Source organism: Muscardinus avellanarius (genome assembly GCF_963383645.1).
Source record: "Muscardinus avellanarius genome assembly, chromosome: 14".
In the NCBI taxonomy this organism is placed as follows: Eukaryota; Metazoa; Chordata; class Mammalia; order Rodentia; family Gliridae; genus Muscardinus; species Muscardinus avellanarius.
Genome location: NC_137800.1, coordinates 78,820,216 through 78,829,275, shown reverse-complemented (window position 1 = coordinate 78,829,275; position 9,060 = coordinate 78,820,216).

The following is a 9,060-nucleotide window of genomic DNA, read 5'->3' as shown; positions in this document are numbered from 1 at the left end:
GCTCTCTGCAAATATCATTAATACAACCTCCAACATCCTAGATAACTGTTCACCATATTCGCTTTGTTATTTTTTTTTTCGGTTGTTGTTATTGTTTTTGTTTTGTTGTTTTGTTTTGATCCCTTGGGTATTCTACCTCTGAGCTACATCTCCAGCCCTTTTTATTTAAAAAAAAAAAAAGGATCTCACCAAATTGCTGAAGCTGGCCTCAAACCTATGACCTTCCTGTCTGAGCCTCCCATGTACTAGAATTACAGGTGTGCTTCACCATACCCAACAAATTTGATTTTTATTGATGGTGGTGGTGCTAAGAATCGAATTCACAGCCTGCACATTTCATGCAAATGTTCTAACATGAGCCACATCCCCAACCCAATGTTGCAACTTTAAATCATTTTCTTGGCTTGCACAAGTGTTTCGATGGAAATACAAAAAAAAAAAAAAAAGTTTAAAACATTCTACTGCAGAGTAGAGACTGACGTGAAATTTTAAAATTAACATTCAGAGGCCCAGGCTTTAAACAATATATTCTTTTCTTTCTTTTATTATTTAAATAATAATTTAATAACTTAAGTAATTTAATAATTTAATTATCTTTTGTCTCAAAATTACAGGCTCTTATATCGTAGATACTTTGTAGTCCCCAGAGCTGTGGGGAAAGTTTGGTAGAAAGAGAAAGAATGAGGACCGTATCTGTGTTCAGGCAAATAAATGAAAAGGGTTCTAGCATAGAAAGTAACACCAGAAAAAGAGCCTTATGGCCAGGCATGATGCCACTCTCCTGTAATCCCAGCACTTTGGATGCTGAGACAACAGGATCGCAGGTTCGAGAACAGCCTCCGTGAGTGGTCAGACTCTCATCAACCTCGTGAGACTCTGAATCAATAATAAAAATAAGTTAGGGCTGGGAGTGCAGCTCAGAGGTAGAATGCCCCAGTACCATAAATAAATAAACAAATAAATGTAAGTAAGTAAATAAATGAATAGAGGAAGAAAGAAAGAAAGAAACCGACCCTAAAATCTTAAAGCTAGTCTCTGAAGAACAAAGTGAGATAAATTACTAGGTTTAGCCTGGGCGCTTTCAGAACTGTGGGGATACCCGAGTTCTCATCTTTCTAGGTATTCTGTTACCTTAAAAACCAAAAAAAGAATTAAAACTTTTTTTTTTTTTTTAATGGTACTGGGGGTGGAACCCAGAGGCTTTCTACCTCCAGGCTATACTCCCAGACCTATTTTATATTTTATTTGGAAACAGGGTCTCACGAGGTTGCTGAGAGCCTCACTCAGTAGCTGAGGCTGGCTTTGAACCTGTGCGATCCTCCTGTCTCAACCTCCCAAGCGCAGGGATTACAAGCGTGCGCCACCACGCCCGGCAAATAATTCAAGTTTTGTTGTAGTGTGTGTGTGTGTGTGTGTGTGGTACTGGGGTTCCTGGAAACCCTTCTACCTCCGGGCTACACTCCCAGACCCATTTTATATATTTATTTTTATTTGGAAACAGGGTCTTTTAAGACAGCGAAGGTGGCTTCGAACCAGCATGATCCTCCTGTCTCCGCCTCCCAAGCACGGGGATTACAAGCGTGCGCCACCATGACCGGCTGAATTAAAACATTTTAAGCACTCACTTTTCAGTTAGTATGGCAAAAGTTTTCTTGAATACTAGTTGACAGAATGAAAAGTAAAATAATACTAAGTCTGGTCATACTCATATTCTGTGCTCCTTATAACTGAACTTTTCTAAAATTGTGTATCTGCATTGGTGTTGAATATGGAATCGGGGGTGATGACATATTGTGATCTAGTCACTTTTTTTAATGCCATGTAAGAAAAAGAGATGGTATAGAAATCTGTGGGAAGATAAAAGTAAACAAAAGTGAAGCCCTAGGTCATACCAACCTGGCAAGAGGTTTAGAAGAAGAGGGGGGGAAAAACTGATCCAGAAATGATAGAGATAGAAAGAATAAACAGTGTGATGACTTAGAATCCCAGTAAAGAAAATATTTCAATTTATCGGAAGTATTGAAGTGGTCAACTCTGTCAAATAATGGAGCAGAATAGAAATAGAAAACTGATATTTACACATGGCTACATGGAAGTTGAGGAGATCTTGACGCATGTGTGTGTGCGTGTGTGTGTGTAATCTCTAACTGGAGGAGCAAAAAGGAAAAGGCCGGTGCATAGCCCATTATATGACTTTAAGAGAGAGGATCAGAGGAATGGGAAGATAGCCGTAGGAATGTACGTGTTTACCAAATATGTCTGTTTTTTTTTTTTTTTTTTTAGTATAGAAAATATCAAGCCGGGCCTGGTTGCACATGCTTGTAATCCCATCAGTTGGGAGGCTGAAACAGGAGGATTGTGATTTGTGAACAGCCTTGGCTACTTAGTGAGGCCCTTTGCAACTGTTTCTAAACAAAAAATAAAAATTAGGCTGTAGGTGTAGCTCGAGGTAGAACGTCCCTCGTTTCCATTTCCAGTACCACAAAAAGAAAAAGAAAAAAATATTAGAGCATGTTTTTATGCTGATGGGATGATCCAGTGACACAGGAGAAATTTATAATGCAGATGAAAGTGAGACAGTTGAAGAAGGAATAATTTTGAAGAGGCAAAAAAAAAAAAAAACAGAATCTAATGCACAAATGATAAAATTGTCCTTGGATAGGAGCAGGACTAGTTCATCTGACGTAGGCAGAAAAGACCAAACAGAGGTAAAGATGCCAGTCAGCTGGTAGATTTGGTAGTGAAAGTGTGTGGGAGTGTTTTCCTGATTGGCCATATTTTCCCAATAAAAAAAGGGAGAAGGCACAAAATGCTCATCCAGTACAGGATGAGAGTCAAAGAACTTGGGAGTGTATATGCTAGGAATAATTAGATAATAATTAAGACCCACTCTAAAGAGTCCATGTTGTTCTCCACCTGAACTGATTGGCCTCTTCAAAAATATACTTCAAAAAAGTTGAATTTAACATAGGCTAGAGCTCTGCCAAGAAGAAATAAAGGGAAAATAAGTTGCGATTGTGGATAGGAAAGGGATTAGAAGGATAAACTGTGCAACCCAACCTGGGTGAGGAGAGAAAGTAGGGTGTGTGTACTGAGAGACAGCCCAAACTATGGAGCTGCAGAGTCGTTTCAAACAAAATATCAATCAAAGAGAGCTAGGGATATAAGGGATGATGTTTGGAAAGTATGGTACAGAAGAGATAGTTGACCCAAGTGATACAGCTATTGTCAACAAGCCCACTGGAGAAGAGGCTGAGGAACGGAGAGCGCACTGTATGGATTAACTCTATGTGCGCAGTAATTAGCAGCAACAAGCAACGGTGCTACGTTGCAATAGCAGCCACAGTGTTTTGGTGGCAACAAACCTTCACGTTTCTAGCACACTCACAGCTCGGCAACTGTCTCTAGAGAATGGCTCAGGGTGTCAGTCTGGGGCACTGTATCACTATGTGACATGGTGGTGACTGTCAAAAGGGAAGCAAGAGAATAGAAGTGGCACCTGGTCTCTTACATTTCTACTCAGAAATGATGCTCATCAACCCGCTCGCCATTTTCTTGGCTAGAACCTGGACCAAATACACAGTAATAAACAAATAAATAAATAAATAAACAAACAAACAGAATACAAAATGAGTACTTCTAGCTGCCATAATGTTGACATCCCTCATTAAGAACTGTCAAGAAGGTAACCTGTGAGGGAGAGGGAGTGGACGAGGTACTAACTTCTCCAAAGAATTGAAGGGAATTAAGGGAATTCTCCCAAGAGGCCGAAGGAGTGACTATAGGAAGGGAATGAGGAGACTGTAAGACTTAGGCAAGAGCGGCCATGGAGCAGGGAACTCATCTGCCAGAATTCACCTCCCTGCTACACTACTACGCTAAACACTGGAGCATATGTATAGGACGTCAAATATCGGGATAGAGAGTGAAATATTCAATCACCGAGATTTTTCCTAAGGCAGTAAATTTTAAGCTTTCAGGAATGAGCTGTTGATGAGTCTGGTTAATACATGGTTAAACATATTTCCTACGTGGGTTACTAGGTTCTAAAGAATGGAAGAAGGGGAACAATAAAATTTTACTGGACATAATTTATTCTTTCCTTGATGATTTAGAAGGCACCTTTAGCTCCTGTGGTGACTGAGGTACATGTCTATGAACATCAATTATAATTGAACTGCGGATGTGCAAGGCAGTAACTCATCTAGGCTCTGTGCACACTGGGAGCTCAGGCAGGGCAGCAGGAAGAGTAATGACAGAGGGGAATGGGAGATGGGGAGAGCAACCAGGTGGCAGGAGCTGCCCCTGAGGGTAAAACCAGCAGTTGAAATAATAAAGTTTAAGGAGTTGAGGGACCTTGAGTTTCAATCAGGGCTGACACGTATATCCAAGAGGTTATGTCCAGGTGTTGGGAACACAAGACCAGAAATCACTGTACTTACCATGCAGGCAGATCGTATGTCTCCAATCAGCGAGGTCAATTGGTTAGAAGCAGATGTGGAGGGCCCAACTATTGGGATTTCTTCATAAGTTGTTACCTGGAGCTGGAGATTTCAAAGAACGAAACAAGATGTTGATCGTTGTTGATCCAGGACGAAGGTCTGGCTTCAGCAGGAAATTGAAAAGGAAACCAGGAAACCAGAGAGCTGAGCACAGGCAGAAAGGCAGGAAGAAAGGCTTCAGCTTAACCAGCTTCCCAGTATCAGGTGTGAGTGAGCATGCTGATTCCAAACCCAGCCACCTGGGGATGAGATGGGGCTCTGACTAAGAGAGGAAGAGGAAGGAGGAGAAAATGTCCTGGCTGGCTGTGGGTAGGAATAACAAAGAGATCATCTTCTCAGAGGAGAGGGGCAAGTTAGAGAAAGTAGAAACTGACATAAAGAAACAGGATACAAATATTATGATTATCTGGATGGGCATTTTTCACAAGAGTGCTCTATGATATTGTGGCCCCTACATATTGGGAAATACCCCAAGGTCTGCACATACTCTTCCTGTTTGGAAGTTAGGCTAAGAGTCAAACAAGGACCACAGAAGGAGATTGTCTATAATAAAACTCAACTTACTGAGAAAAGTCAAAGACTTATTTTTAAGTTTAACACAGGATTGAAATTCTCATAGTCTTATGTTTTGCCTGTATCAGTTTATTCTGTACCCCCATCCCCATGGACATAAATCCTCCACTCTCTCCACAGAGGAAAACTAGATGCAGTTGAATCTAAACCAAAGGACTGAGGACAAAAGGAAATAGGTCCCTACCTAGAGTGCAGTGGAAGGAAGGAGGTAAATATAAGAGATTTCAGAAACTGAGTAGCCCTCAAGGAAACTGTGAGAAGAGGGGTGACGTGGGGAAAGAAGAGGGAAGAGAAAGAGGAGGTTTCCGGAGGGACCAGGAGACTGTTAAGAAAGCTCCAGGAATCAATTGCAAAGCTCGCCCACTCAAGAATAACCTAGATATCCTGAATAAGACAAGAAGGAAATCCTAGAGGTCACTCAGGGAAGGACAGTGACCAGAGAAAAGGCACAGGCAACACAGAGAAAGCAAGACCTACCAAAGACATGTGTCTGAGTTGTGTGAACTGTCAGAAGTGCATCAAGTTGACTGGCATCTTTTTCTTCCCGTAAGAAGATGGTAAGGTTGTGTTTTAAATTTATTTTTGTTTATTATGGCAAAAAAGGCATGTAATTTGCCTGAAGTCATTACGTTCAATTTGCTAAGCTTCTCACTTATTTATAAATCTAGTAAATTTTATATAAAATATAACAGCCTTCCCAAAGAACTTGGATTAGTGTTTGATCAATTCAAGTAACAAGGTAAATTCCCTTTCAACCAGTCTCATTAAAACCTTAGTTAATTAAATTCCCTTAAAATTTTAAACAACATTTATGAAGTACCCTACTTTTTATGCCTGATTGGGTAAACTTATGATCTTAACAAGCAAAATCTTTCTAAGTTATGAACAAATCTTCAAAGTTTTAAATTAAACTTACAAATGTAGCAAATTTAAAATTCTCCTAAGCATTCCAGTACTGATTACAAATTTATTGGTATGCATTTCAACAAGAACAAAAAATTACATGAATCCATCACATATTTAAAATTGCAACCAAAAGGCTGATTTCTCAGATTCCTTTAGAGCTTGTTAGAAAGTCAGAATATGTGCTGGATGTGGTATCCCACACCTGTAATTCCAGTACCTGGGAAGCTAAGAAAGAAAGATCACAGGTTTGAGGCCAATCTTGGTAAGTTAGTGAAACCCTCAGCAACTTAGTGAAACCCTGTTTCAAACTAAAAATAAGACAGGAGTGGGGGGTCTAGTTGAGTTAGAATTCCTCTGGGTTCAATCCCAAGTACAAAAGAAAAGAAGCCCACCGAGCCTCAGAATCAGCAATGAGCAAGGGCTACCTCCCCCCACCCCAGGTCTGGGTGGGTCAGCATCTGGTGCTCACCTAGAAAGAGACCAAGATCAGGTGTGTGTCAAACACTAGCATAAGGGTCTTACCCTACAGGGCTCCAGGCCAGTCTGCTAATGAAAACTCATATGGAAAGCAAAGTCATACTATGTTTCCGTCAAAAGTACCAACATGCCGGGCGTCATGGCACACGCTTGTAATCCCCGCGCTTGGGAGGCAGAGACAGGAGGATCGCGCAGGTTCGAAGCCAGCCGCGCGCGCTGGCTTAGGAGACCCTGTTTCAAATAAAAATGTAAAAATAGGTCTGGGAGAAGAGCTCGGAGGTAGAAGGGCTTCCAGGAACCCCAGTACCCCCCTCCCCCCAAAAAAGTACCAACATGGAAGCTGGATATGGTGGTGCACAGCAGTGATCCCAGTATTTGGGAGGCTGAAACAGGAGGATTGTGGGCTCGAAACCAGCCTCGGCGACTTAGACCCTCAGCAACTCTAGCCAGACCCTGTTTTGAAATGAAAACTAAATTAGGGCTGGGGGCACTGTAGCTCAGAGATACAATGCCCCTGGGCTCAATCCCCAGTAACACACACACACACACACACACACACACACACACACACACACACACACACACAAACACCATGGAAACAAGGTTCTATGCTGTCCATGTAAATCATTTAAAGCAAGCTTCTCAGCTGGCATACATTCTATGGCTGTTCCTGAATGTAAAATAATTTTCAGGTACCCAAAGGAGGAACCCACGGGCTGAAAGGAGGCAATCACCAGTAATTTGCACCAGTTGGTTTTCCCTTCATAGTCTGTTGCCAATAAACAGCGCCATTATATTTTCTCATGAGGGTTAATTAGTGGAAACAACCAGAGGCTGAGACTGGGAGAGAGGAAGGAAGCAGCTGAACGAGACAGAATGGAGTCAGTGTTTTCTTTCTTGAGCTGAAAAATGCTTCCTCTACAGAGTTGCGGGCTACGAGGTTTTAAAATTATTAATAACCATTAGAACTACACCACAGTGGAGGATGGCACCTACAGTAGGCTTTTCTTCGACGTAGATGTTTTCCACCAGCAAAGACTATTTAATTCTCAGGCCACTTGTGTGCTTTACCACTGGATGGCTAACTTAAGCAATTCTCCGCTCAGGGGAAAAATCTCTGCTCCCTATTAACTAAGAGTTTAGGAAATGTTTTGGAGATAAAACTAAAAAATTAATTCGGATTGGTCCCAGAGGGGTCGCTTCTAATGGTTCTGTTAACTCACTGTAGGAGGGACCCTATTAAAGCTGAGGAAAGTGACAGTAACTCGCTAGCCCAGCTCTAGTCTAGCTTCTGTTTGAAAATGGACCCGACCTTATAATCGGAGACTTTAGAACCCACTTTAATTTTATTAGTAATAATTAACATTTCTATAGTATTTCTTCAGTTGATGAGGCACCTTCTCATTGCCCATTTCATCTTGAAGTTATTACAGTAATAAAGTCTGTTGTTGCTGCTCCAACCAATGATAGTGATTTTAGTGGCTTAACACAACACAAATTCATTTACTTTATTACATTTCTAGAAGTGAGCAATCCTAGGTAGGTCTCACCGGGCCATACTTAGATGTTTGTGGGTCTGTGCTATTTGTGGAGGACCTGGGACAGTATCTGAGTCCTGGCCTTTCCGGATTCCTAGAGGCCACCTGCCTGCCTTGGATCCTGGCCCCTTCCATCTTCAGAGCCAGAGAGCTCGGTACAGTCAACAGTCAAGGGCTTCTCATCCTCAATCTCTCTGCCTCTGCTTCTGCCCTAACAGTTCCCTTCTTTCTTCACTTAGAAAAACCCGTGTGATTATACAGCCCAATCGCTCAGGTAATCTAGAATAATCTCCCCCATCTCAAGCTCCTTCATTCAATCATGTCTCATAAATTGCTTTTGTTATGGGAGCTAATATATTCAGTTTCCAGGGATTGAAGACATAGACATCTTTGAGGGCAATGATTCTGCGCAACACAAGAAACAATATTTTAAATATTTTTATTATGAATGATAATGATAGAGTAGATTGCTTTAGGGGTTAGGCTGTAGTTTAATGGTACAGTGTGTGTCTCACATGTAAATGTGAATTCATGGGTTCAAACCCTCCCCCATAAGAACAGATTATTTTTACAGATGGGGCAAATAAGATCAAAGGATGCTAATTATAATCACTCTGTTATTAGGAAACAACACTATAGCTTAAATTTGCTGTTCAGATCTTCTGTTGTTTTTTTTTTTTTCAACTCTATCAGGACACTTTTGTGCAAAAAAAGTTCCTATAAGGAATTTATAATGACATATTCAGAGATTTTTTTTTTAGACCATTTTTGAAATTTCTGCTTCAGGGCTTATTGTTAACAATATCCAACCACTTGTGACTAACTAATTTGTTAATAGCAAGGATAAAGTTCAAGGGTGACAATTTCCATAAAGGACATCTTCACAGGTTTCCTTAAAAATGACAATAGATTTCAGTTTCCGTTATGAGACTTTCTAAACTTCATAATTTTTAAATTTTTAATAAGCTTTAAAAATTCAGTATTTTTTACATACTAAAACATAACAACATACATCAACCAAAGGAAAAATAAACTCTTCCATGTTTCACAATATAAAACATACT